We start from the raw sequence: 23,625 nt of genomic DNA on the forward strand, positions 1-23,625 counted from the left end.
CATTGCCAAACTACACCACTTTAAGCTGTAGGCATGTGGGTTCAAGAGGGAATGCAATGTGTGTTTGATATATTCACGTTGCAGTCTGAAGTATTACAGTCTGTGGTGACACTCCCCCCCCCAAAAAAAAAAAACCAACCCAGATTTTTACTATTCCATCCCTCAGTTGTAGAGATAGGACCTAGGAGCTTATCTATGCATTAAGCAATATGAGGTGGAAGAATTCCAAAAGGTGCCATTTCAGACTACAGGTGGGAATATGACACACTCTACCTTGGACCTCATAACCAGTTGGTCTCACGTTTTCCGGTATACCATATTCTAGTCTACTAAATACAGTGGTACCTCTACTTACAAATAACTCTACTTATGAATGTTTCTACTTACAAATGGAGCTCCGTCTGCCATCTTGGATGCAGTTTAGATAGGATTTTTTCTACTTACGAATTTTTAGATGGGGTTGCTTCGACTTATGAATTTTTTCTCCCAATGCATTCCTATGGGATTCGACTTACAATTTTTTTCGACTTACAAATGTGTGTTCGGAACGCATTAAATTCATAAGTAGAGGTACCACTGTATAGGGAAGTTTTCTTTTTCACAGGGGAACATTAAAAAAATAAATACAATCAGCCACACCGGTGAAATTATACAATCTAGCACGTCCCTTAATGCCAGTGTGGCACAATGTTTAGAGAACTGGGAGACCATGGTTTGAATCCCCACTCAGTCCTGAAGTACTCTCATTTTTTGCATTTTAATCTTTATTATTTTACATATTAAGTCCCTTCACCACAAACAGAACAAAAGAAAAAACAGATTGCATCAAATGCAAAAAATAATAATTGTAACTTATAAAATTATTTTTCCCCATATGTTAAGACTTCCATCATCCTCAGTATGGGTCCCAAGTTTCCTCGCTGACTGCATGCTTATATCAGCCGTGAAGCTTATGGGATGGATGACCTTGGGCCAGTCACCATCTCTTTGCCTAAGCCTACCTCACAGGCTAGTTGTGAAGATGAAATGAGGAAGAGGAGAACCATGTACACCACCTCAAGCTCCTTGGAAGATGTACCGTAAATGTAATAAAATAATAAAAATTAGCCTATCACCACAATCCATTTTATGTACAGGAAAGCTCTTAACGTACTGTTTTGGCTATGCATTCCTGTTTGTGTAGATCTTGCTTGCCACCCATTCTCTCTTCACCGTGCACTGATAATAATAATTATTAATAACTAATGATGATGTTGTTGCATTTCAAGCATTCATATCATAGCTTCGTGCATCTCTTCTCTGCACTCAAATTCTCCTTCACCCCACCTGGGTGGAGCATGTACTAGTAACTCACGACATGCCTTAGCATCATTGTACTGTGAATCACCCCACTCTCAGTTCACCCATTAGTAGAGTTGTGGAGAGACTTTGCAGCTTAATAATAATAATTTATTATTTATACCCCGCCCATCTGGCTGGGTTTCCCCAGCCACTCTGGGCGGCTTCCAACAGACATTAAAATACAATCATCTACTAAACATTAAAAGCTTCCCTAAACAGAGCTGCCTTCAGATGTCCCCTAAAAGTCTGGTAGTTGTTTATCTCTTTGACATCTGGTGGGAGGGCATTCCACAGAGCGGGCGCCACTACCAAGAAGGCCCTCTGCCTGGTTCCCTGTAGCTTGGCTTCTCGTAGAGAGGGAACCACCAGAAGGCCTTCAGCGCTGGACCTCAGTGTCCGGGCAGAGCGATGGGGGTGGAGACGCTCCTTCAGGTATACTGGATTGAGGCCACAGATCACCCAGGTGACCATTTGCAATTTGTTTTATAATTGACTTAATTATTACATTATATCCCTCCTTTCCTCCCAAAGGAGCCCAGGGTAGCAAACACATCAGTGACAAAGCAACGCAATCAAAAATTAAACATATTTTGAACAATGATACATCTAAAAACATTTAAAACAATAAGCACTGAGAAACAGGGTGCTGTTAATAAGGGGCTGCAGGGCAAGGGCTGGGGAGATACAGGTTGAAATCTACAATTAGGTGAAATTTTAATTCATTCTTCCACCCAGCTTTGTCTCTGGCCCCATTCAGCACTGGTATGTGGCCCCCAGAAATGCTGCCCAGAAAGAAATGTAGCCCTTGGTCTGAAAAAAAGATTCCCCACCCTCATCTTAAGTGGTATTGTGTGCAGTAATGTCCTTATAAATCACTTTTAAAGCTGTGAGATGCAAGGAACAAATGGAATAAACTAAACTAACAGAACTACGAAGTAAAGCTCAGATCAATGTCCCTTTACAACAGCCCTGTAGGGTAGTGTCATCCTGAAATTGGGGGGAGGCTGAAAACATGTTAGCTTGCCTAAGGCCATGCAATGAGCTCAACTTATGGGCAGAGATAAAATTTAAGCCATGGACTCCTCATCAGTACATCACAACAGTGAGCTGCTTCACACAGCATGCTAAACTGTGGCTCAGCGATATCGTGTCGGTTTCCAGATGAAAACCAGGAATCACAGTTAAAAACTCTCCTTGTAGGGCTGCCACGCACCCGGAATTCCCCAGACAGATCTGGGAATCATCCATCGGAAACAGCGTCCAAGCAGAACTTCTGAAAATCACTGAAAATGTCTTGAAAATGTTCGAATATGCCAGGCATATGTTGTTGGCAAATCCCCCCCCAAAAAAAAATGCTGAACAACTTTGTCCCCCCCAAAAGCTCAACAACTTTTGTTTTGACTCTTTGAAAGTGTAGCAACCCTTGCTAACCACAAGCTGTAACCATGGCTTGATGTTGGCTCAAGAAACACCGGCTTGACCTTGGTTTAGCACAGCATCGCTGTCGCTAAGTCAAGGTTTGGCTCAGGGTGCCTTGCGAACCATTTTGCTTCATGTAATTAGAAGGAACGTTAGAAAAAGCAAAATAAAAATAAAAAAATTAAAAAATCCTCACCATTAAGCACGTTTAACACACACACACACACACACACACACACACACACACACACACGAGCAAACAAGCTCTTTAATCCTGCTCCTTCCTTTCTCAGCTCCTTTTCTCTGGCTGGGTTAGCATCTCCTTTTGCAAGCAGCTTTTCCTTCCCCCACCAGATCCATCCACCCCATGTGCAAAGTGGGAAAACATCATTAGGGAGGGAAAATAATTTAGTTTGTTAATCGGCATCCAATGGTGGGAAACAAGGGGGAGGCCAGGGAGGGAGGGAGACTTGGCAGTTGAGGCTTAGCAAAGGCCAATACAAAGCCACCATTCATGATGTCCAGGGCTGGGGATTCGCATTGAATTAAACAGACACAAAGAGCAAAGGCATTTTTATCCTCCCTCCTTCTCTCTCTCTCCCCCCCCCCTCTCCATGAGAATTATCATATCTCCCTGGCACTAGGAAACCTCCGGCATGAGAGAGTGGGGAGGGAGGAAGAACAAACTGTGGCCCAAGGTACAGAAGGCTTTGTTCCTGCATGGGATTTATGTCTGGGAAGCAGCATATGGTTTTGTGGCGAGCAACTGGCCATTGCGCACCCAGCTTTAATAAGAACTCCGCTAATGGGAATGAGTCCTTCTCTCTTCTCCACTCCCCCCTCCCCCCGGCTACCCTTTGCCCACCCGCCTCGCTCCATTCCGTGTGCCTACAAAACACCACCACTGTCTGAAAAACAAACAAAATAACTGTTTGCATTTGAAGAGCTAGCAAGGCAACCCCTCTGCCAAAGCAAGCACAATAACGGGGTGCAGGGAAGGGAGGAGAGAGAGGGGGGGACGAAGAAGAAGAAGAAGAAGAAGAAGAAGAAGAAGAAGAAGAAGAAGAAGAAGAAGAAGAAGAAGAAGAAGAAGAAGAAGAAGAAGAAGAAGAAGAAGAAGAAGAAGAAGAAGAAGAAGAAGAGAGGGACTGGCCATTTGGTCATGGAGATGAATCGGTCACTATGCAATACCTCGGCTGGCTACTCTTTCGGATGCCCAAAGTCCCTAGCGATGATCCTCGTCTGTGCTTGCCCTAATGCATTTGATGCATCAAATTGCATTTGATGCAATGAAAGCGTGAAGGGTTGGGTGTGTATCCTGAAAACGTCCATGAACTTAGAGGAAGGTCCCACAGGGTTGTGGCTCTCCTCATGGGTGTTTAAGGACGCACACCTGACCGTGCGACACCAATGAGCTTGCTGGCAGGGAAATGCCCTCTGCTCACAGCAAACACAACTGCCTGTAAAGTGTAAAAAGGTAAAGGGACCCCTGACCATTAGGTCCAGTCGCGGACGACTCCGGGGCTGCCGCGCTCATCTCGCTTTATTGGCTGAGGGAGCCGGCATACAGCTTCCGAGTCATGTGGCCAGCATGACTAAGCCACTTCTAGCAAACCAGAGCAGTGCACAGAAACGCTGGAGCAGTACCTACCGGTTTTAATCAACTTGCACTTTGACATGCTTTCAAACTGCTAGGTTGGCAGGAGCCTGTAATGTGCATCACAGCATAAAGGGGCATTTCCATAACACAGTCTTCATCAGATTTAATCACAGTCAATTCCTCTCATACAAGGAACCCTGCAAACTTCTGCAAATTTCTGTGAGGGGGTAGGCACACTGCTGCCATCAGGGCAGGACTTTGGGGGCAGATGGCCCCCAAAAGTGGAATAAGCAGAAAGGCCCCCCAAAAGTAGCTGGGCTGGCTTGCCACATTTTGAAGCGAGCAAGTAAAACACATTACTGTGTAAGAGGAAGAAGCAAACGATAACCAAGTCTAGAGTCTTAAAATGTTCTGTCTGCACCGCTGGATTAGACATCAACAATCAAATTTGAAACCCTACTCGTAGTAAAACAAGCCCTATAGAAATGCATGCTTCTAATTTGTGTGTGTGAGAGAGAGGGGGGGAGGGAGGGAGGGAGGGAGGGAGGGAGGGAGGGAGGGAGGGAGGGAGAGAGAGAGAGAGAGAGAGAGAGAGAGAGAGAGAGAGAGAGAGAGAGAGAGAGAACCACTTATCAGATATATCACAGTGTCTTAAGAATTTTAAATACCACCATTATAAATGACAACGCAACATTTGGTGCCGGGGTGGGGGTGGGGTGAACCTACTGACAAATCCAGTCAGTGTAGACCAGGGACAGGGAATCTGTGGCCCTTCAGATGATGTTGGTATACACCTTCCATCACCCCTGATCTTGATGACTGGTGCTGATGGAAGTTGGAGACCAAGAATGGCAGGAGAACCAGTGGTTCCCTACTACTGCTGCAGGGAATTGCACCTTCATATGAGACATAGACTCCTAGAGTTGGAGAGGGCCTTGTATGCAATTCCATCTAACTAATCCCTTGCTTGATACAGGAAATCAAGAGCTTGCGCACCCACGACGGGTGGTTGTCCAGATTCTGCTTGAAGGCACCCAGGGAGGGAGACCCTACGACCTCTCTAGGTCATCGGTCCATTGTCAAACTGCTTGTACAGTTAAGGCAGGGGTGGGAAAGTGCTTCAGCTCAAGGGCCGCATTCCCTTCCAGGTAACCTTTCAGGGACCACATGCCAGTGGTAGGTGGGGCCAGGAGAAAAACTGGGTGGAGCAACAAATGCTAATTGACCCAGCCCACACACTCACTCTATCCTTCACCCAGGCAAGCAAGAAACATTATCAGAGTCCAAGGACATGCCCCCTCCAGGCAAAAACACTCAAGGAGGGTGCAAAGCAGAGCTGGTGAGGGGAGTGGCTTGGGGATAAAAGGGTGCATGGTTTAGGGAGAGTCTCAAGGGCCAGATAGAGTGTGGCCCCCATGTCTGAGGTTCCCCATCCCTGAGTTAAGAAAGGTCTCCTACCCAAATCTACATTTCTGTAACATAAGCTTGTTTGGCCTATACCTGTGCTCCAGGGTAGCTGAAAACAAGTATTCTATGTGACAGCCCTTCACGGATTTGATGGACGCTTTTATGTCCCTCCAGTCTTCTCTTCTTCAGAGTAAGCATGTTCAGTTTTTTCAGCCTTTCATCCTACGACTTCTTTTCCGTACTCCTGACCATCTTCACTGCCCTCCTCTGAACCCATATCATCTTGTCTGCATCCTCCTTGAAGTGCATTCCCCAAAACGTGATACAAAGCTATTGAACTCACAACCATAAAAGAAGTAGCAGCCTCCACTAGTTAGCATTTTTAACAAAGAATGACTGAATTCATGGAGAAGAGGGTCTATCAATGACTAGACCTGGATGGGCAACTAGGCTGACCTGGTATAAGATGGTTCCTTGTATATTGCATATACAATGTTTTCTTCCGACCTGATGCCCTCCGGCTGTTTTGGACTACAGCCCCAGTCAGCAGGGTCAAAGGTCAAGGATGATGGGAAATGCAGTCCAACATCTGGAAAGCTTCTGGATGTTGACAGTTGCTATACACACTTAATTGGGCTTTCAGCCCTATTGAATTCATTGGGGTTTACTTCTGAATAGCACATGTAGGTTTGCATGGCGATATACCGTTCACACACACACACACACACACACACACACACACACACACCAAAAAATAATCTGCTCATCTGCTTTATATGAACTACTTGAAAACAAAGGACGACGAGCTTAAGGGAAAGACTGAGAAAGATCTCGGTGCACAGGGTTAGTAAAAGTTGGGTGGAGGGGAAAAAGAGAAGGAGAAGCACTAATTAGCACTCGGCCCATCACCTCCCATTAATAGCTTGTCACTGTTTCATTGATGTAGCTGAAGGCAAGGAAGTTGAGGTGTGTGATGCTTACCTGTCTCTATCTCATTAACAGAATGCAGGGTGAGAACAGACGCTTATTGCCTGCATCACAGACAGAGCATCACAGACAAAGGCGTGCCCCTCTTGTGCAGCCTAATTATTGAACTGATTTCTGAGCAGGTGTGTGTCATCGAGCGCACCTCTTATGTTCAGGCATAGATAATATCAACAAGGGTGTGTGCACATGTATGGAGGATAGCCTCCTTTTGGCTCAGAAACACCCACACCGCAAAGGTCATGTGAAATTTGGATTCAGAAGGATCTTATTTACCCCCTATCTGGAAATCAAGTTGGCAAACTTTTAACTTGGTAGGTCAATCAATTTAAACTTAAGCTGATCTGTCAGAAAGGAATAAGATGGGGGCAGCTTGTTTATGTTTTAGGGCTGTTTTGGGTCAGCTGTGTTACCATGAGGGAAAATAATAGCTACTACATGAAGAGGCAGGCACTGTTTGTTAAATTATTAAGTTACCCCAGCTGTCAATATATCAAAAAAGGTACATATAGAATTTTTTTAATCAGCTAAATAACAGTTGATCAATTAAATACCAAAAAAACTATTTAATTCGTTTACAGCCCTACTAGAGACTGTTGAGGGGTGAGCAGGATATCTGGATAAAAATGATTTATAAGAGGAGTGGAGAATCCAGCAACATATCCAGGGCTCCCCACCCCCAATTTACCAAGTCATCATAACCACAGAAGGCTCAAGTCACTTCCTCCCCCACTTCAAAAAGCTGGATTTTTGCAGCGGCAACAACTGAAGTACTCGTGTGCCAATAAAAATCCATTGATGTCAGTACATTATAAATAACTAAGAAATAGAAGGGGGGGATCTGAATATGTATTCAAATAGACACAAGGTCCAGTTTGCTACCAAAAAATGGTGTGTATCTTTCATCTGTAAGCAAACATCAAAACACACCTTTCAACATCTCTTAGCCAGAGATGCAAAGAGCTTTTGAAAGCAAAAACAAATCTTTGACAACTGTCTGGGTGGGGAGGGGGAGAGAAATATAGAACAGCAGTTTAAAAAGGGATCGTTTTTTAGCCTACAACGGTATTTTCTTGTCACCATATGCAAAAACAATCCCATTAATGAGAGTATGAATGTACATCAAGGAAGGGTGCCACAGTAGCTACTATAGCCTAGTGCTGGGGACCCACAATATGGTGTCCATGGGCAACACAGCACTCTCAGGTATTCCTCACCGTACTTCCTTCCCCATCACAATTTTTGAAAATTGGTTTTCTGGTCATTTGAGGAGCTATTGGAGGGGGGATTGCTTGCTCCTTTCTCATCCACATTTTACTTGTTTTTGGGTGGGGGTGAAAACGGTGTGGAATGGAAGCAACGTCTCAGCATCACCAGGTTTTCTTCTTGGAACGAGTATTTTATGGTTTCTTATCTTCCCCCAAATATGCCCCTGGTCCCACATAAGTTGGGGACCCCTGTACTAATGCACTGGGCCCTTCAAAGGGGCATACAAATTCAGGTGTCTGCACCATCTTTATACAGGACCTTTGTATCTATTTTACCGTATGCCCCAATCACAAGAATCTGCACTGGGTAAGCCATCTGAGGACATCTCACAAGCAGCAGCCAAACTTTCCCTGAAAGGAGAAACAGAGCTGAGCTCTAAGAAGAAGAAAAATATCAGAGCTCTTTGGTCAGGTCAGTGATGATATTTCAGCATCACAAGTCAGAAACTTCCTGGCATTTTTACCAGCTTGCTCTTCTATTGACCAAGAAGTTTTAAAAGGCCCACTTTTCCTCCATTAACTAAGAGATGGGTAATTGTCTAGTGAGTGTATTTTGGATTAGGAATTTACACAAATTGTTAAAAACTCAGATATATAATCTAATCTAATCACCAATAGCACATTAAACTTGGTTATTGTTGTCTTTTTTGTGATGGAGATGGTGATGGTGATTTCATTGCTATACCACTTTATATTTTAATACATTAAAACTTCAAATAAAGCACTCCAGAATAAAACAAACGAGAGCTTCCAGGAAAATATTTCAGATCCTCCTCTAAGTGACATTTTGCTTTCTCCAGTCACCAACCTGGCATCCAGAGATTTCCAAGTGGTCCCAAGTGGACCTGCTCCAGTCACAAAACAAGCCTGGCTAATTTCTAACACCAGTGAGGGTTGTGCCTGTAGCGTTCCAGGTTGGGGAGAGGAAAGACTTTGGACAGGATGTCCTTAATATGATCCACTCCTCTCCCTTCTGCTGTTGCTGCCTCTGAGCCTAATCCCCACCAGTGCTCCCAGAGAAAGGGCAGGTGATTGGTGGCAATAGCAAGAGGAAAAACAACAGAGTAAGGGGTTTAGAGATCAGCACTGGCCCCCTTCAAAGTCATGAGCCTTGGCTGGTACCCAGCAATACCTATCATCACCAACACCAGGCATAGGCAAACTCAGCCCTCCAGATGTTTTGGGACTACAGCTCCCATCATCCCTGACCACTGGTCCTGTTTGCTATGGATGATGGGAGTTGTAGTCCCAAAACATCTGGAGGGCTGAGTTTGCCTATACCTGACCAACACCATCTCCTTACACCTCTTAACTAAATGCAATGTACATTCATTTGGATGTGAGCCATCTAATAGAGACCTTTTTGCCTTGTCTCATTGTGGATGGCATTATATGCATTTCTATTCACATTAGAAGCCTAAAGCAAAGGAATTAACAGTTTTGTGAAACATCCCCACTGCCCTGATTCCCTTCTTAAGACGGCCAAACTACAGCACAATGCTGCAACAATAGTGGAAGCCATAATTCTTAAAAGCACAATAGGACCCTCGGGGGTTAGACGTGGCAACCTTTAGCTACCTAGCCTACAATGGGGATTGATAGGCCAGTCTATTCCCAATCCATGCCAGTTTCAAACATCTATATTCCTAATGCCCTCCTACCCCATTTCTGCATAAAGTCTGCAATTCTTCCCCCTATTGCCACACAAAAACCAACAGTATTCACATGTTTAAATAAGCATTTTATTGCAAAGTAAGCATTTCTAAAAAAAATCCTAAAATAAATCTTTGCAAACCATTTTGGAATGTTCCAAGCCAAGAACTGTGTCACAAAATTCAGAGGCGAAAGATCCAAAGGATAATTCCATTCCATACTTCATACAAATCCAGGAAGCCCGGATCAGGTCAGCTCCCAAAGGACTTTTCAGAGATCAAAATCCTTGAGCATCAGAGGAACAGAGCCTTACATCAACTCAGTCCATTGGTCCTCCTATCTCAGTATTTTCTACACTGGCAGTCAGCAGTTTCGAAGGATTTTATACATGGGTCTCTCTCAGCCCTTCCTGGAGAGGATTGAACTTCATACCTTTTGCATTCAAAGCAGATGCTCTGCCACTGATCCCAAAATCCCCTGAACTTCTACTCTGGGCTTGCCCTTCCTTCGGCATCTTGTATCCACTGCTTATTCTTCCCCTTTCCTTCAACTCCCATGCCTTTCCAACATGGCCAAGCATCAGGGACAATGGAAGTTGTCAGGGACAATGGTAGTCCAGCAATATCTTGAGGGCCACTGGTTCCCTTTCCCTGTACTGAAGTGTGGATGACAGTTAAGCATCTGCAGTCGCTAGCTGCAATTTAACAAATCGCACAACCAGTTTTGTGTAGCCAATTGGGGCGAGGGAAGAGAGAGAAAGAACTTTGAGCTCACACAGCAATCTGCTTTTGAAAATGAGGGTACCTTCCAAAACAGTGTTTGATAAGGCATGGGAGTCTGTTCTTATTTAAAAAATAAAATAAAATCATCCTATTGGGTGGCCCTGGGGGAAAACTTCTTTGGATTACAGTCACCGTCTTGGGCTGCACATGCATAGTCCCACATGACAATTCATTGACTAGGACCTGACATCCAAACCATCTATAGTTTACTTTCTCATTTTTGAACTGATTCACCAATGACATAAATAAACACACTACAAACCCCCAGTGTAGAAACATTTCTGAGGATCCACAAAGGGGAGGGTCTGTCTTCAGAGAGGAAAAACAAAAATTGTAATTTAAGATTCAAAAACGCCAATGCTTTTTGGAAGGGATGGCCATTGCTTACATTTGATATTTTATTTTTCATTGAATTTTAGAATTCAAAGCATTCCCTATTGCAGTGTGGCTACGAAGCCTATTGCCAGAAGAAAACACGGGTGTTTTATTTTCACAGGAAAACTATCTGCCAGGTTTGGACATAAAATGGAAGAGGAAATGTGAAGTATCTATTTCATCAAATCTGGTCTAAGGAGCAGGCGGTCAATGTGTGGGCAGACTCACCAGTGGAAGACTTTCAAGAAACCTGAGCCACAGAGTCTGTGCTTTCTCATCAGCCTCGACGAGTGAGAAGCAGAAACCTTGACCTGTAATTACAGCATTGGCTGATTAATCACATTGATTAAGCAACCCAAACTTGCAGCCCTGATTTTATATAAATATATAACCATATACACACCGTGCATTTCACAATTTGGTGCCTATTCACATTCCCTTGCAAATGTTGATAATCACAGGTGAATTCTGAGAATGCCCAGAAGATGTATAACCCAGCTTGTCCGATATACACAAGTCAACACTAACATACTGCAATCACATTTACTGTAGGTGCCTTTTTGACATTCAGTTATGTATATCTGAGTTTTAGAAAATTCGCAAAATTAATCTGAAAACGTTGGTATTCACCAACTTTGAGCATTCATGACAACATACTAATTTAAAGTGTTTGTGCAATATATATATTTATACACATGCACAGTTCCTCATTTTACATTCAAACCAAACCAATGCTTCAAGATTGGCTTCAGAGGTGCAGCTTCTTAGCCTATGATTGGCAAAGATCTAACTGGTAGGTACCAGGGATAGGAACTTCTCAGTGGTGGCACCATAGTTGCGGAAATCTCTCCCTGGGAAGATCCAACAATCCCCTTCCCTACCATTTTTAGATGCCATTTGAATATATTTTTATTCCTGAAGGTGTTTAGATGGGTAACAAAAGGCCTATCTAGATTAATGATTTATCGCAGGTGCACCATGTTCTTAACACAATAATATGTTATTAGTGCTGCATTTATTCTCCTTTATTAGTTGTTAGCAATTCTGCAATGCTTCCCCATTGCCAACACATTATTGCTCTCCAGAGAGACCACAGCGCAACAAAAACAGGAGAACCAAAACTAAAAACTCCAAACAAGTTATGGAATTTCAGCAAAAAATGACAAAATATGCACTGAAACAGCATGGTCACCCCAAAACCTTTGTGGGCACAAACTGCTTTGAAAGCAGTATTGCATATGGCCACCTTGACAGGCGCCTTAGCACAGATCATCATGAATGAACAATAAAAAGGACGTCTGGAGGGCCCTCAGAGCAGCACAATTGGTGCTCTACTGATTTTTTTTAAAATAAAAAACAGTGTGTATTTTTAGTGCATTATTTAATTTTTAATACAGTATATTATTGTTGCCATGTTTCTTGTAATGCTAAGCCGCTTTACAAAATTAGTTTGAACAGCAGGGTGTAAATAAATCATGCAAAAGAGAGCTTCGTCTGAAAAATGGCTCAGAGACAAAGGGGGCCCAGAATCTCTCACCACACAAGCTAAATTACACCTGCAATGTCTGTGAGCCACTATCCTTTGTGTAAGGTAAAGGTAAAGGAACCCCTGACCATTAGGTCCAGTCGTGACCGACTCTGGGGTTGCGCGCTCATCTCGCATTATTGGCCGAGGGAGCCAGCGTATAGCTTCCAGGTCATGTGGCCAGCATGACAAAGCCGCTTCTGGCAAACCAGAGCAGCACATGGAAACGCCGTTTACCTTCCCGCTGTAGCGGTTCCTATTTATCTACTTGCATTTTGACGTGCTTTCAAACTGCTAGGTTGGCAGGAGCTGGGACCAAGCAACGGGAGCTCACCCCGTCACAGGGATTCGAACCGCCGACCTTCTGATCAGCAAGCCCTAGGCTCAGTGGTTTAACCACAGCGCCACCTGGGTCCCTTTGTGTAAGGAATGTTTAAAATGTTTCACTGTGCTCTTCTATACACGTTCAAACTTTTGCAGGAAACATCAAGAAAGAAACCTACCTCTCATGCACAATATATGAAGCTTCATAGCAAGCCAGACCATCAGTCAGTTTCACAGGGCGGGAATCTGTCTTTATTGTATCCAATAAGCCATCCTCTTTTTCCTGTCCGGTTTTCAATTAAATTCCCCAGTTACAAAAGTCTAAACGGAGCACACATCCCAGTGCAGATACATTTCTGATAGGAAGGGGGGGCTGTCTTTCTGGATGTGAGATATAAACTTCCTATTTCACATAGCCCAACACTGTGCATCTTGGAAGCAGCTATCCAAGGTTCTGTCACCAGAGATTATTTCAATTTACAATACCATACTAGGGACTGAACCCAGGACTTTTCTAACATGAAGACACAGCATGTGCTCTGCCACTGAGCTATGGGAATTCTTTCTCAGTTTCACTTGAGGAAATTCCACAGAGAGTAACCACGCTAATCCCAAGGCAGAAGCTTCACCTTGCAATGAGACACATACATCAGAATGGAAATTCGTTAACAAGAGCTCCCAATTGCCTTCTCCAGATTCCTATGAAGGCATACACGTGGATCCCTGGGCTCATTGCAAAGCTTTAATCAGGAGGTTAGTTCTTAATACAGATAAGAAAAACTAGATAGTACACCAAGCCTTTGAAAGCATCATCAACAAGAAGAGAACTTTCATGCCAGAGTGTTGTATTCAATACTGGTCCTACTCATAGCTGGTCCATTAGTGGACATGGTTTATTTCCCTTTATTTCAATGGGTCTGCTCCAAGTAGAACTTAGTTTGATACAACCCATCAATATCCGGTTACCATAACTGCGGCTCAATAAAGTTTATTGCTATTTCCCCTCAAAAGTAAAGTGAAAAATGAATTAAGTCAGAATAAACGAGTTGCATATTTTCCTTATCATGTCACCTGAGTGCATCAACATGAACACTTCATGTGGGCACAAAATGAGCAAAGGCCTATTTCACTCACTTCCAAAAGATGGTACTGTTTAGTTCTCCCCCCCCCCCTAGAAAAATAGGTTCCGGAACTCACCATGAATGCCTCCCTCATACTCTTAAAATGGCAATGGCACCCACCTGAGAGGTGCTGGAACTGAGGTCTGGCGAGTTTCAGCTGAAAAAGAGCCCCGGTACCACCTACATTAAAGATGCCCTGCATCATGGGTTGCCAGATTTACATTCAAGGTGACTGGAATCTCACATTTTTAAAATCCATACAGGAATAACCATAAAAAGGTGATCTAGAGTAAAAGACTAGGGTGCTGTCCACTGTTTCCAGAAACTCCTCACATTGTGAGACTTTTGTGGGTGAGCTGAGTTTGTTTGGCCCGCAGCGAGAGCCCAGGCCCCAGAGGGTGAGAGGAAGGAATCAATATTTATTTATAAATATATATTAGTAACTGTGTGTGAATGTAACATTTTTATAGGTAACTGTTTTTGCAATATTTTGTTTAAGCTGTTTACTGTTGCTTCTTTTTTTGTATACCACTTAGAAATATTTTCATATATTATGCAGTATAGAAATTTAATAATAATAATAATGGCAGCAGCAGCAAAATGGGTATTGGAGAAAGGCATGATTTGGTGGACATCTGGAATGAAAATTCTTGGGTTCAAACGTTTTTCTAGAGTGGAAACACTGGTTTTGCCCAGGTGAACTACATCTCTACAGTGAGGCTGAGTTGTGAACCAAGGAGGCTTCTGCCACCAACTCGCAAGCTAGCAACTTTCATCCTCAGTCTCCTCATTGAACAAATTAAAATGGGGGAAAGTGGAGGTTTGCAGCTCAGTGGCTGAGCAACTGCTTTGCATGCAGAAGGCATCTCCCGGTGAGACTGAGAAAGGCTTCCTGCCTGAAACCTTGGAGAGCCACTGCCACTCAGATTAGACGAACATTGAGCAGTTGGACCAAGGGCCTAACTCAGTATAAGGCTATTCCCTATGTTCCTTACAATAGTGACCCAGCGCACAGAGCTATTCTGAGGATTACCCAGATAATGCAAGTGAAGTGCCTTGGAAAATTAAAATGCGCATGTGAATAGACCCCTTCGCTAGCACAGTAATAATAATGGTACTTAGCATTTATATGAGGCTTAAGATTCTAAATCCTCATCTAAAATGCTAAGTGCCATTATTATTGTTGTTGTTGTTATTGTTATTATTATTATTATTACACAACTAAGGGGTCTGTTCACAACCAGGAAGCACAAGGCCATGCACAAGGTCCAGAGTGCTGCTTATAAAGAAAGAAAGAAAAAGGCATAGCAAATTGCACTTGTGGCAACAAGCATCCAAATCCACAGAGAATGCAAGTCTTCCTAAAGCAAGTGGAGCGCCTAGTTGCAAGAATCCGTGCTCAAGATTCAGCATTGGGCAGTTCATCATATGCATATGTGGGTGTTGGCTCCTGAGCTTCCCCGCCCCGCCCCCCAGTCTCTGCAAACTACCTGAACTAAAGCAAAATGAGAGCAGCTAGCCAATAAGAGCCAGTCTGCACATTCTATGGATTTATAAGGAGTGGAGCTTTTCCTGGACCGTACCACTTCAGGCTCCAGGTGGGCAACTGTGTCCGTGAGCATTCTCCTACAGCGAAAAGGGTTCTACATACACTGCACTGCACATCAAAAACAAGCACAATACGAAGAAGGAATAGGTCTAGTCTTTTCCTGTGACTTAGCCGGTTTGTGTATGCTTTGTTGAAGTGGGGAATAATTTTTTTTAAAAAAGTGATTTCCCCACCCACTCCCAAACAACTCACATTGTCCACTCCCAAAAAAAGAAGAAAAAGAAGCTTTCCTGCTTGTTTCTGATACATGTACAAGCTGGTCCTCAAAGGAAGAAGAAATCACAATACACAGCATGTTAATAATGAGAGGCAGGCAGGCAGACCGACCGACAGGCAGACCAGTGCACACGGGAGGCAATTACATCAGGGATAATTATACAAAGAACAGGCAATTGCCGTGGGGTTTTATTGCAGCGCTATCATCTGACGTAGCTAGGGACTAGCGCCTTGGAGATTCCAAATCTACCCTTGGACACAAAGCTCACTGCTACCACCTCTCAGCAAAGCCTACCTCACAAGGCTGGTGTGAGAACAATCGACAGGGGGAAGAGGTAGAACCACGTATGTTGCATCAATCTCCTTGGAAGAAGGACAGGATAGACATTTAATAGATGAGTGAATAAATTTCTTTGCCAGCAAAAAAAAAAAGTTTCAATTCACCCTATATGGTCTCCTGCCTTTCCATTCTCCATCTCTAAGCTGCCGCCACCCCCTGCAAGCCTTGTTAGCACCCTCCTCCATCCTCCACTTGCTTGGAGAACGGCGTGGGAAAGCTGCCCATGGGCTTTTCACAAATCCAGTAGCCCCTTGAACCAAAACCAATTAGAATGGCCCAAGGTCCTGCCATTGAAGGCTGGGCCTTCTTTTCAAATGGCTGCAGTCTCAATGGTTTCAAGGAGCCTGGATGTGAATGCGCAGGGTCCACTTAAGAGTGGTGCTTAAGGCAGGGCCAAGGTGAATGGAACGTCTCTCATCTATAGGAACAGCAGCTCCTGTTTCTAAGAGACCAACTGACCAAGACTTTGTCAAAAAAAATCTCTCCCCTCTCCCCCTCCTGTTCTCTGAGCTGTCGAGGCTCACTTGCCCCTAACTAAGCCAAAAGCAAGGCGATCAATATAGCCATCAACTATAACAATTGTGATTTCTGCTGAAGAGAAAGGAAGCCATTGAAGATCAGGTGAGATCAACTGACACGCAAATTTGTCAGGGTCGGAGGGGTTTTCCCCAGGGGGGGGGGGCAATACATTCTACAGGCACACAGAGAGAAACACGGACGTGTAATTCAGTTTGATCACAATGAAAAGGGGGGGGAGAGAAAGTCATGTTCAAAGTAGAAATGCCAATTAAGGATTGGGGGGGGGGGACAAATTCATCCAGTTCACATTTTAACACAAACCTACTTAGCACGTCATGGACCAACACGCAATTAAACTGAACCAGAACTCTCATTCAGAATCTCATTTTATTTCACTTAATTTAGTTTTTACTCTACCCTTCCTTCCAATGGAGTCCAGGGCAACAAATATTAACACATCTCCAAATGTTGTGATGTGCTTCTCTAACCAGAAAAATGCATTAAGATGCTTATATTAGGGAATAGCGCACCCCAAAAATATGTCTAACAGTGAAAACGTATCAAAATGCATTATAGTAGGATAAATGGCTTGCAAAAATGCATACATTAAGACGAGATGGCATGCCAAAAAAAATTGTCTATTAGGAGAAACATGCCTGATAAGAATGCATACGAATTTTCATGCAGACTTAAAAAAATACTGCTGAGGAAATGGAGTGAACTGGACTTAAAGACTGGGAAAAAGAGAAGCTCACATAACTGACAGATTTGTCCATCCCTACAGCCACCTGTTTCTTGTTTTATTAAAAAAAAATGAGTGTAGTGTAACAATACAGCCTTCTTATTCCACCCTTTCTTAAAGAGCAAATATATAGTCCTTCTCTATTTTACCTCCACAACAACCCTCAGAGGAAAGTTAGGCAGAGAGAAAACAACCAACTCAATATCCAGCCCCACCTACATTTGGAAATATCTCTCCATTTTGATTTTCTCAATTTCTCTATATCTTTCCCAATCCTAAATTCAGTTCTCCACATTTTGCAGCAATTTGCCGTTATTATTTTTAAAAAAGAATCTTCATTAAAAAAAAATCAACTGCATTTGGGTGTGGATTTCTCCTAACAAACATACTACAAAATGAGCTGTAGGCCTACACCAGAAAATCCACAGTTTTTGAGTGTCACCTCTGCTACAAAATGTACAAGGGTGGTCTTTTAAAAGCTCCTGTTTCTTAGCCTCACCCCTCTACTGCAATGAGGGCAGTTTTGGTGGCAACACTGACACATTACAAATAATACAATTTTTGTGCACTCAATACAGTGGTACCTCTTAATTTGTTCCGGAGGTCCGTTCTTAACCTGAAACTGTTCTTAACCTGAGGTACCACTTCAGCTACTGGGGCCTCCTGCCTCCGCCGCGCTGCCAGAGCACATTTTCTGTTCTCATCCTGAAGCAAAGTTCTTAACCTGAGGTACTATTTCTGGGTTAGCGGAGTTTGCAACCTGAAGCGTTTGTAACCTGAAGCGTTTGTAACCCAAGGTACCACTGTACAATTTACTAATTAAATATATATATATATTTATGCACTTCAATATTTTGTTCATGCGTGCATAATGTGTGATAATGATATACACCACACATACATGCACTTTGAAAACCATGATGGCAGCTCGTTTGCTCAGAAAGCAATATAGGAACGCTCTGAGCTAACAAAACAGCTGATCTGATCAACTTTGCAGAGGTGTTGCAAAGATTATGAAGCTCAGGTGAGGCGCTTTGAACCCTCGGTAAGTGCCACATAAAATCCATTGGAGTTGACCAAACATCTGCCATTCAGCTGGCTACAACCAAATAACTACTTAAATAAATTTGTACTTTGTTAAATTTGCGAATCTGAAACATTCACTTTTGACACACTGAAAAAACAAAAAACAAAAGAAATTGCCATGCACTGTTAGAAAGAAAAGCACCATTCATGTTTTCTTTTTCTTCCCATCAAGTAACCTCACAAAACCAAATGTGAAGAACCAAATGTGGCTTGATCTTACAACCCCACAGATTGAAATTTGGTCCCTTGCCAACAAGTCAGAAGCTCGCAACGACATGTACCACCAAGCGATGCTCTGCATGTGCAAATCTAACACCCGAAACTGTGTTTTCAAATTGTATCAAAAGAAAAAATGGTTTGGGAGGGAGGGAGAAATGAGAAACCCAGGTACAAGGTCACAACAGAAAAGGAAAATGGTTTGGGAGGGAGGTAGAAAGAAATGTACAAGTACAAGTTTTTAGTTTAAAGTTTTCCTAAAGCCAAGCTGCGGTGGAAAATTTCAAGGAAAGGGGAACACAAAATTTACTGATCTTAACTGTGCTAAGGGCTGCATGCATTCTCTTCTCTCTTTTGCTACAGCCTAACGTAACAGTTGCTGCCAAGTGATGATATCACGTTTGTGCATGTTGCCCCCCTGACACACACAAACCGTCTCTCTAGTCAAATACACCTAGCTGCCACACTTGTAAGTGGCACATGATAAGCATGCAGTTCACATGCCACGAAATTCAGCATCCACACCAGCTGCTCTCATATCCTTTCCAGTGCTTCAGCTCAGTGGCAAAACATCTGCCTTGCATGCAGAATGTTCTAGGTTCAATCCTGAGCATCTCCAGATAGGGTTGGGAGAGAACACTATCTGAGAGTGCTGCTGCCAATCAGTGTAGACAGCACTGAGGTAGATGGACCAATCGTCTTTCGGCACAAGGCAGCTTCCTAGGTTCCTGCGGGAGCAAGGAGAAGCTTGAGCTCCTTGGAGGAAACATGAGATCTGAATGTAACACACAAACAAACATGGTCTTGTTGACGGAGACACAATGCTACTTGGGGAAAGCAATGTCACCTCAAAATGCAAGGGGGCAAGGCAAGGGGGGCTGAAGACAGCAACATAGCTATCAAGTTTTCCCTTTTCTCACGAGGAAGCCTATTCAGCAGAAGGGAATTTCCCTTAAAAGGGGGGAGAACTTGACAGCTATGGACAGCAAGAGAAAAGTGGGAGGGAAAGGTTGTGTAATCTAAAGGGGAAGGCAAGATGAATTAATGAAGCTAAGAAATGTTCCACTGCTCTACGGTGGGCTCTCCTTCATCAGAGCCTTTTAAACAGAGGTAGGGTGGCCATCTGTCTGGGATGCTTCAGTCGAAATTCCTGTATTGTAGAGGGTTGGACTAGATGGCACTTGGGGTCCCTTCCAGCTCTACAATTCTATGAAGTGGGAAAGATGCCATGCATTGTTGTTGTTGTTGTTGTTGTTTAGTCGTTTAGTCGTGCCCGACTCTTCATGACCCCATGGACCAGAGCACGCCAGGTACTCCTGTCTTGCACTGCCTCCCGCAGTTTGGTCAAACTCATGTTCGTAGCTTCGAGAACACTGTCCAACCATCTTGTCCTCTGTCGTCCCCTTCTCCTTGTGCCCTCAATCTTTCCCAACATCAGGGTCTTTTCCAGGGAGTCTTCTCTTCTCATGAGGTGGCCAAAGTATTGGAGCCTCGGCTTCACAATCTGTCCTTCCATGCCATGCATATGAGTATTTTATTTGGTCTCATCAAATATGCTCATTTTGAGGCCACAAGCGACCCAGGGGCCAAATGCCTCTCTGTCTGGCCCTTGAGACTGTCTGGCCCCAGGCCACACTTCCTCACTGGCCCTATTTTCGAATGCCTGGAAAGTGTCCTTGAACTCTGACCATGCCTCTTGCTTGTCTGAATGGAGGCAGCAGTGTGTCTAGAAACTGGACTACTGTACAAAAGTGGAATTCGCACATGTAGCTCCTCCCACTTTTGCCTCTGGCCCCTAGCACCACTAGAAAGAGACCCTCGGGGCCAGGAAAACATTCAAGTTGCAGCTCTGAAAGCCATGTGGCTGCTTCTGCTTTCAATGGGGCTTAAGCATAGAAAGTCAACTGGGTGCTGTCCAACACGTACACAATGACTCTACGGACATTTTATTTATATATAGATTTTTTAAAAGTAAGAGCCTCACTGCTTAACATTATTAAACAGAAAGTGGTCCCCCCCCCAATGCCTTTTCATTGGCCTTTGCATCACACTCCGGGGCTCTGTCCAGAATGCTATTCCACATGGTTTGGAAAGAACAAAAACTGGTTGCATAAATGGCACCTTCGTTTTCATTTCCCTACAGCGTGAGGAAAGAAATAATTCATTCTCATCTTCCCAAGACTATGTGCTACAGCTGAGCTCCATTTCTGGAAAATCCACACCTTTTCATTCTGGCAATGCATGTGGGACCCCGACAAATCACAGATTTGCTGCTGTAATTTTGGATTAGTAACGCTTCCTTAAATGATAGTCTAATTCCAGGCCTTTATGCTTTCAAGCATTCAAACTCACAGAGCCCTTTTCCCTGGGAGGGTTCCTGTGGAATTAGCACCATTGCTAATTTTTCCAGTCTTTTAAACAAAAAACAAAAAAACACAAGCATACATATATTGTACAATGACTTCTCATTAGAATAAACAAAAATAAACTCCTTACAAGTTTTTCCTTTGTGTGGGTGAGTCTACGATTTAACACAGTAACATTCTCAAATTTGGGAATTATTAATCATCCTGAGGGCCACACTCCCTTCTGGACAGCATTCCAGGGGCCACATAGCATCGCAGCACAGGGCTAGAGACTGAGTGGACAGAGCAATGAACGTAAATTTTGCCTTTGTCCAATTTCTAAACACATCTGACTCTGGAAACCCAGCCAGATGGGCAGGTATAAATATCATCATTATCATTATATCCCTCCATCCAGAGAAGCAGCTCATTCCAGCCTTGCAAAAGCACAGCCTTGCAAAAAGGAGAATATGCAGTAGGCCCATAGAAGGTGTGAATGGGGAGGGTGTGTGCCCTGGAAAGAGTCCCAAGGGCCAGATGGAGAGATCTGAAGGGCCATATTCAGCCTCCAGACCTGAAGCTCCACCTTCCCACACATTTTGCATGTTATTTGTGTGGCTGGTTCCTTCCACTCAGTTGTCTATAGCCAGATGCAAACCTATGGTCTGATCCTCAACCCCAGGCAGACAAATTATTTAAGCAGATCTGCAGATCATTTCTATGCATCCCACTAGGTTAAATTAAACTTATTCCCAAGAAAGGATGCCTAATATTGCAGCCATGACTTCATGGACTCAACGGGATAAAATTGATTCATGTCCTAGTATATCACAGAACTGTAGAATTGGAAGGGACCCCAAAGGTCATCTAGTCCAACCCTCTGCAATGCAGGAATCTCAACACGCAGTCTCCCATCCAATTTGAAACCATCCCAGACCCTGCTTAGCTTTGCAAACACGCTAGCAGTTTTATTGCTTCACAAGATAGTGGAACATGCTCTTGGTGGGCAATTATGATGATTATTATCTTCTTTCTTATGCCTCACCTTTGCACTCATAAAATCCCAGGGCAGCTAACAATTCTACTCCCGTTATGTCCCAAAGGCCTGATGGAACATATTAGGCCTTAAGGTGCTACCTGGCCTAAAATAATGTGTGCGACAGCCTGATATAAACAAGGAAGGTGTTCCAGAACTGGGATGCCACCACTAAAAACGCTCTACTTCATACAGTGGTCCCCCAGGTCATATTCACTAGGGAAACTACTAGCAGGGCCTCCTCTGATAATCTTAAAAATCTAGGTTGGTTAGTACTGGGTAAAGCACTCCTTCAAGTATAATGCATTTCAGCAACTATGGGAGCCATAAAAAGAAGGGAAAACATGGTCGTTCTCCAGCATCTTCATAAGAATGTAGGAAGAGCCAGCTGGATCAGGCCAATGGCCCATCGAGTCCAAAATCCCGTTCTCACAGTGGGCAGTCAGATGCCTGTGAGAAACCAATAATAATAATAATAATAATAATAATAATAATAATAATAATAATAATTCCAACAGAAGAATAAAATAATCAATTAAAGATTAAAAGCCTCCCTAAACAGGGCTGCCTTCAGATGTCTTCTAAAAAATCTGGTAGCTGTTTTTCTCTTTGACATCTGATGGGAAGGTGTTCCACAGGGCTGACGCCACTACCCAGAAGGCCCTCTGCCTGGTTCCCTGCAACTTGGCTTCTCGCAACGAGGGAATCGCCAGAAGGCCCTCAGTGCTGGACCTCAGTGTTTGGGCAGAACGATGGGGGTGGAGATGCTCCTTCAGGTATACTGGACCGAGGCCATTTAGGGCTTTAAAGGTCAGCACCAACACTTTGAATTGTGCTCGGAAACGTACTGGGAGCCAATGTAGATCTTTCAAGGCCGGTGTTATGTGGTCTCGGCTGCCGCTCCCAGTCACCAGTCTAGCTGCCGCATTCTGGATTAGTTGTAGTTTCCGGGTCACCTTCAAAGGTAGCCCCACCTAGAGCACATTGCAGTAGTCCAAGCAGGAGATAACTACAGCATGCACCACTCTGGCGAGACAGTCTGCAGGCAGGTAGGGTCTCAGCCTGCGTATCATATGGAACTTATAGACAGCTGCCCTGGACACAGAATTGACCTGCGCCTCCATGCACAGCTGTGAGTCCAAAATTACTCCCAGGCTGCGCGCCTGGTCCTTCAGGGGCACAGTTTCCTCCTTCAGGACCAGGGAGTCCTCCACACCTGCCCGCCTCCTGTCCCCCACAAACAGTACTTCTGTCTTGTCAGGATTCAACCTCAATCCGTTAGCCGCCATCCATCTTCCAGCCATAAGCAGGGTTCGAATGCAAGAGCACTCCCCACTCCTTTGGCTTCTTCCATCTTCCTCTATTGGGAACATGTTGGTTAAAGAGCTAAATGAAACTATTTGCTCTTCCTATTCCCCTCTTTCAGTTGTGAATTGCCTTAGTCTTCTCCTTATCTCTTTGAAAGACAGATAAGTCCCAGTACATGGTTTTAAGATGCAATAACATTACTGAAAGCTAAGCAGGTCTGGGTCTGGGCTGCGTTTGGAGGAGAGCCAGCCCAGGAGCCCCATTTATACCAGCTTGAGTTCCATCATAGAAAAAAAAAGGTGGGATCCAAATACAAAAGTACTGTTGCGAAGCATCATATAAATGGACACACTCTAAAAATGAACAAAAGGCCTTTATTTGGATATGGGCCTGTTAGCTTGGTGTGACT

General features: G+C 43.8%; 1 long non-coding RNA gene across 1 annotated transcript in view; it reads right to left on the minus strand.

Moving 5' to 3' along the window:
* The window catches only part of LOC118092830 (uncharacterized), a 71,349-nt gene that overhangs the window by 40,755 nt on the left and 6,969 nt on the right, over positions 1-23,625 (minus strand). The gene's annotated exons all lie outside the window — the stretch shown is intronic.

The sequence above is a fragment of the Zootoca vivipara genome, chromosome 13 (genome assembly GCF_965207765.1).
Source record: "Zootoca vivipara chromosome 13, rZooViv2.hap1.1, whole genome shotgun sequence".
Lineage (NCBI taxonomy): Eukaryota > Metazoa > Chordata > Lepidosauria > Squamata > Lacertidae > Zootoca > Zootoca vivipara.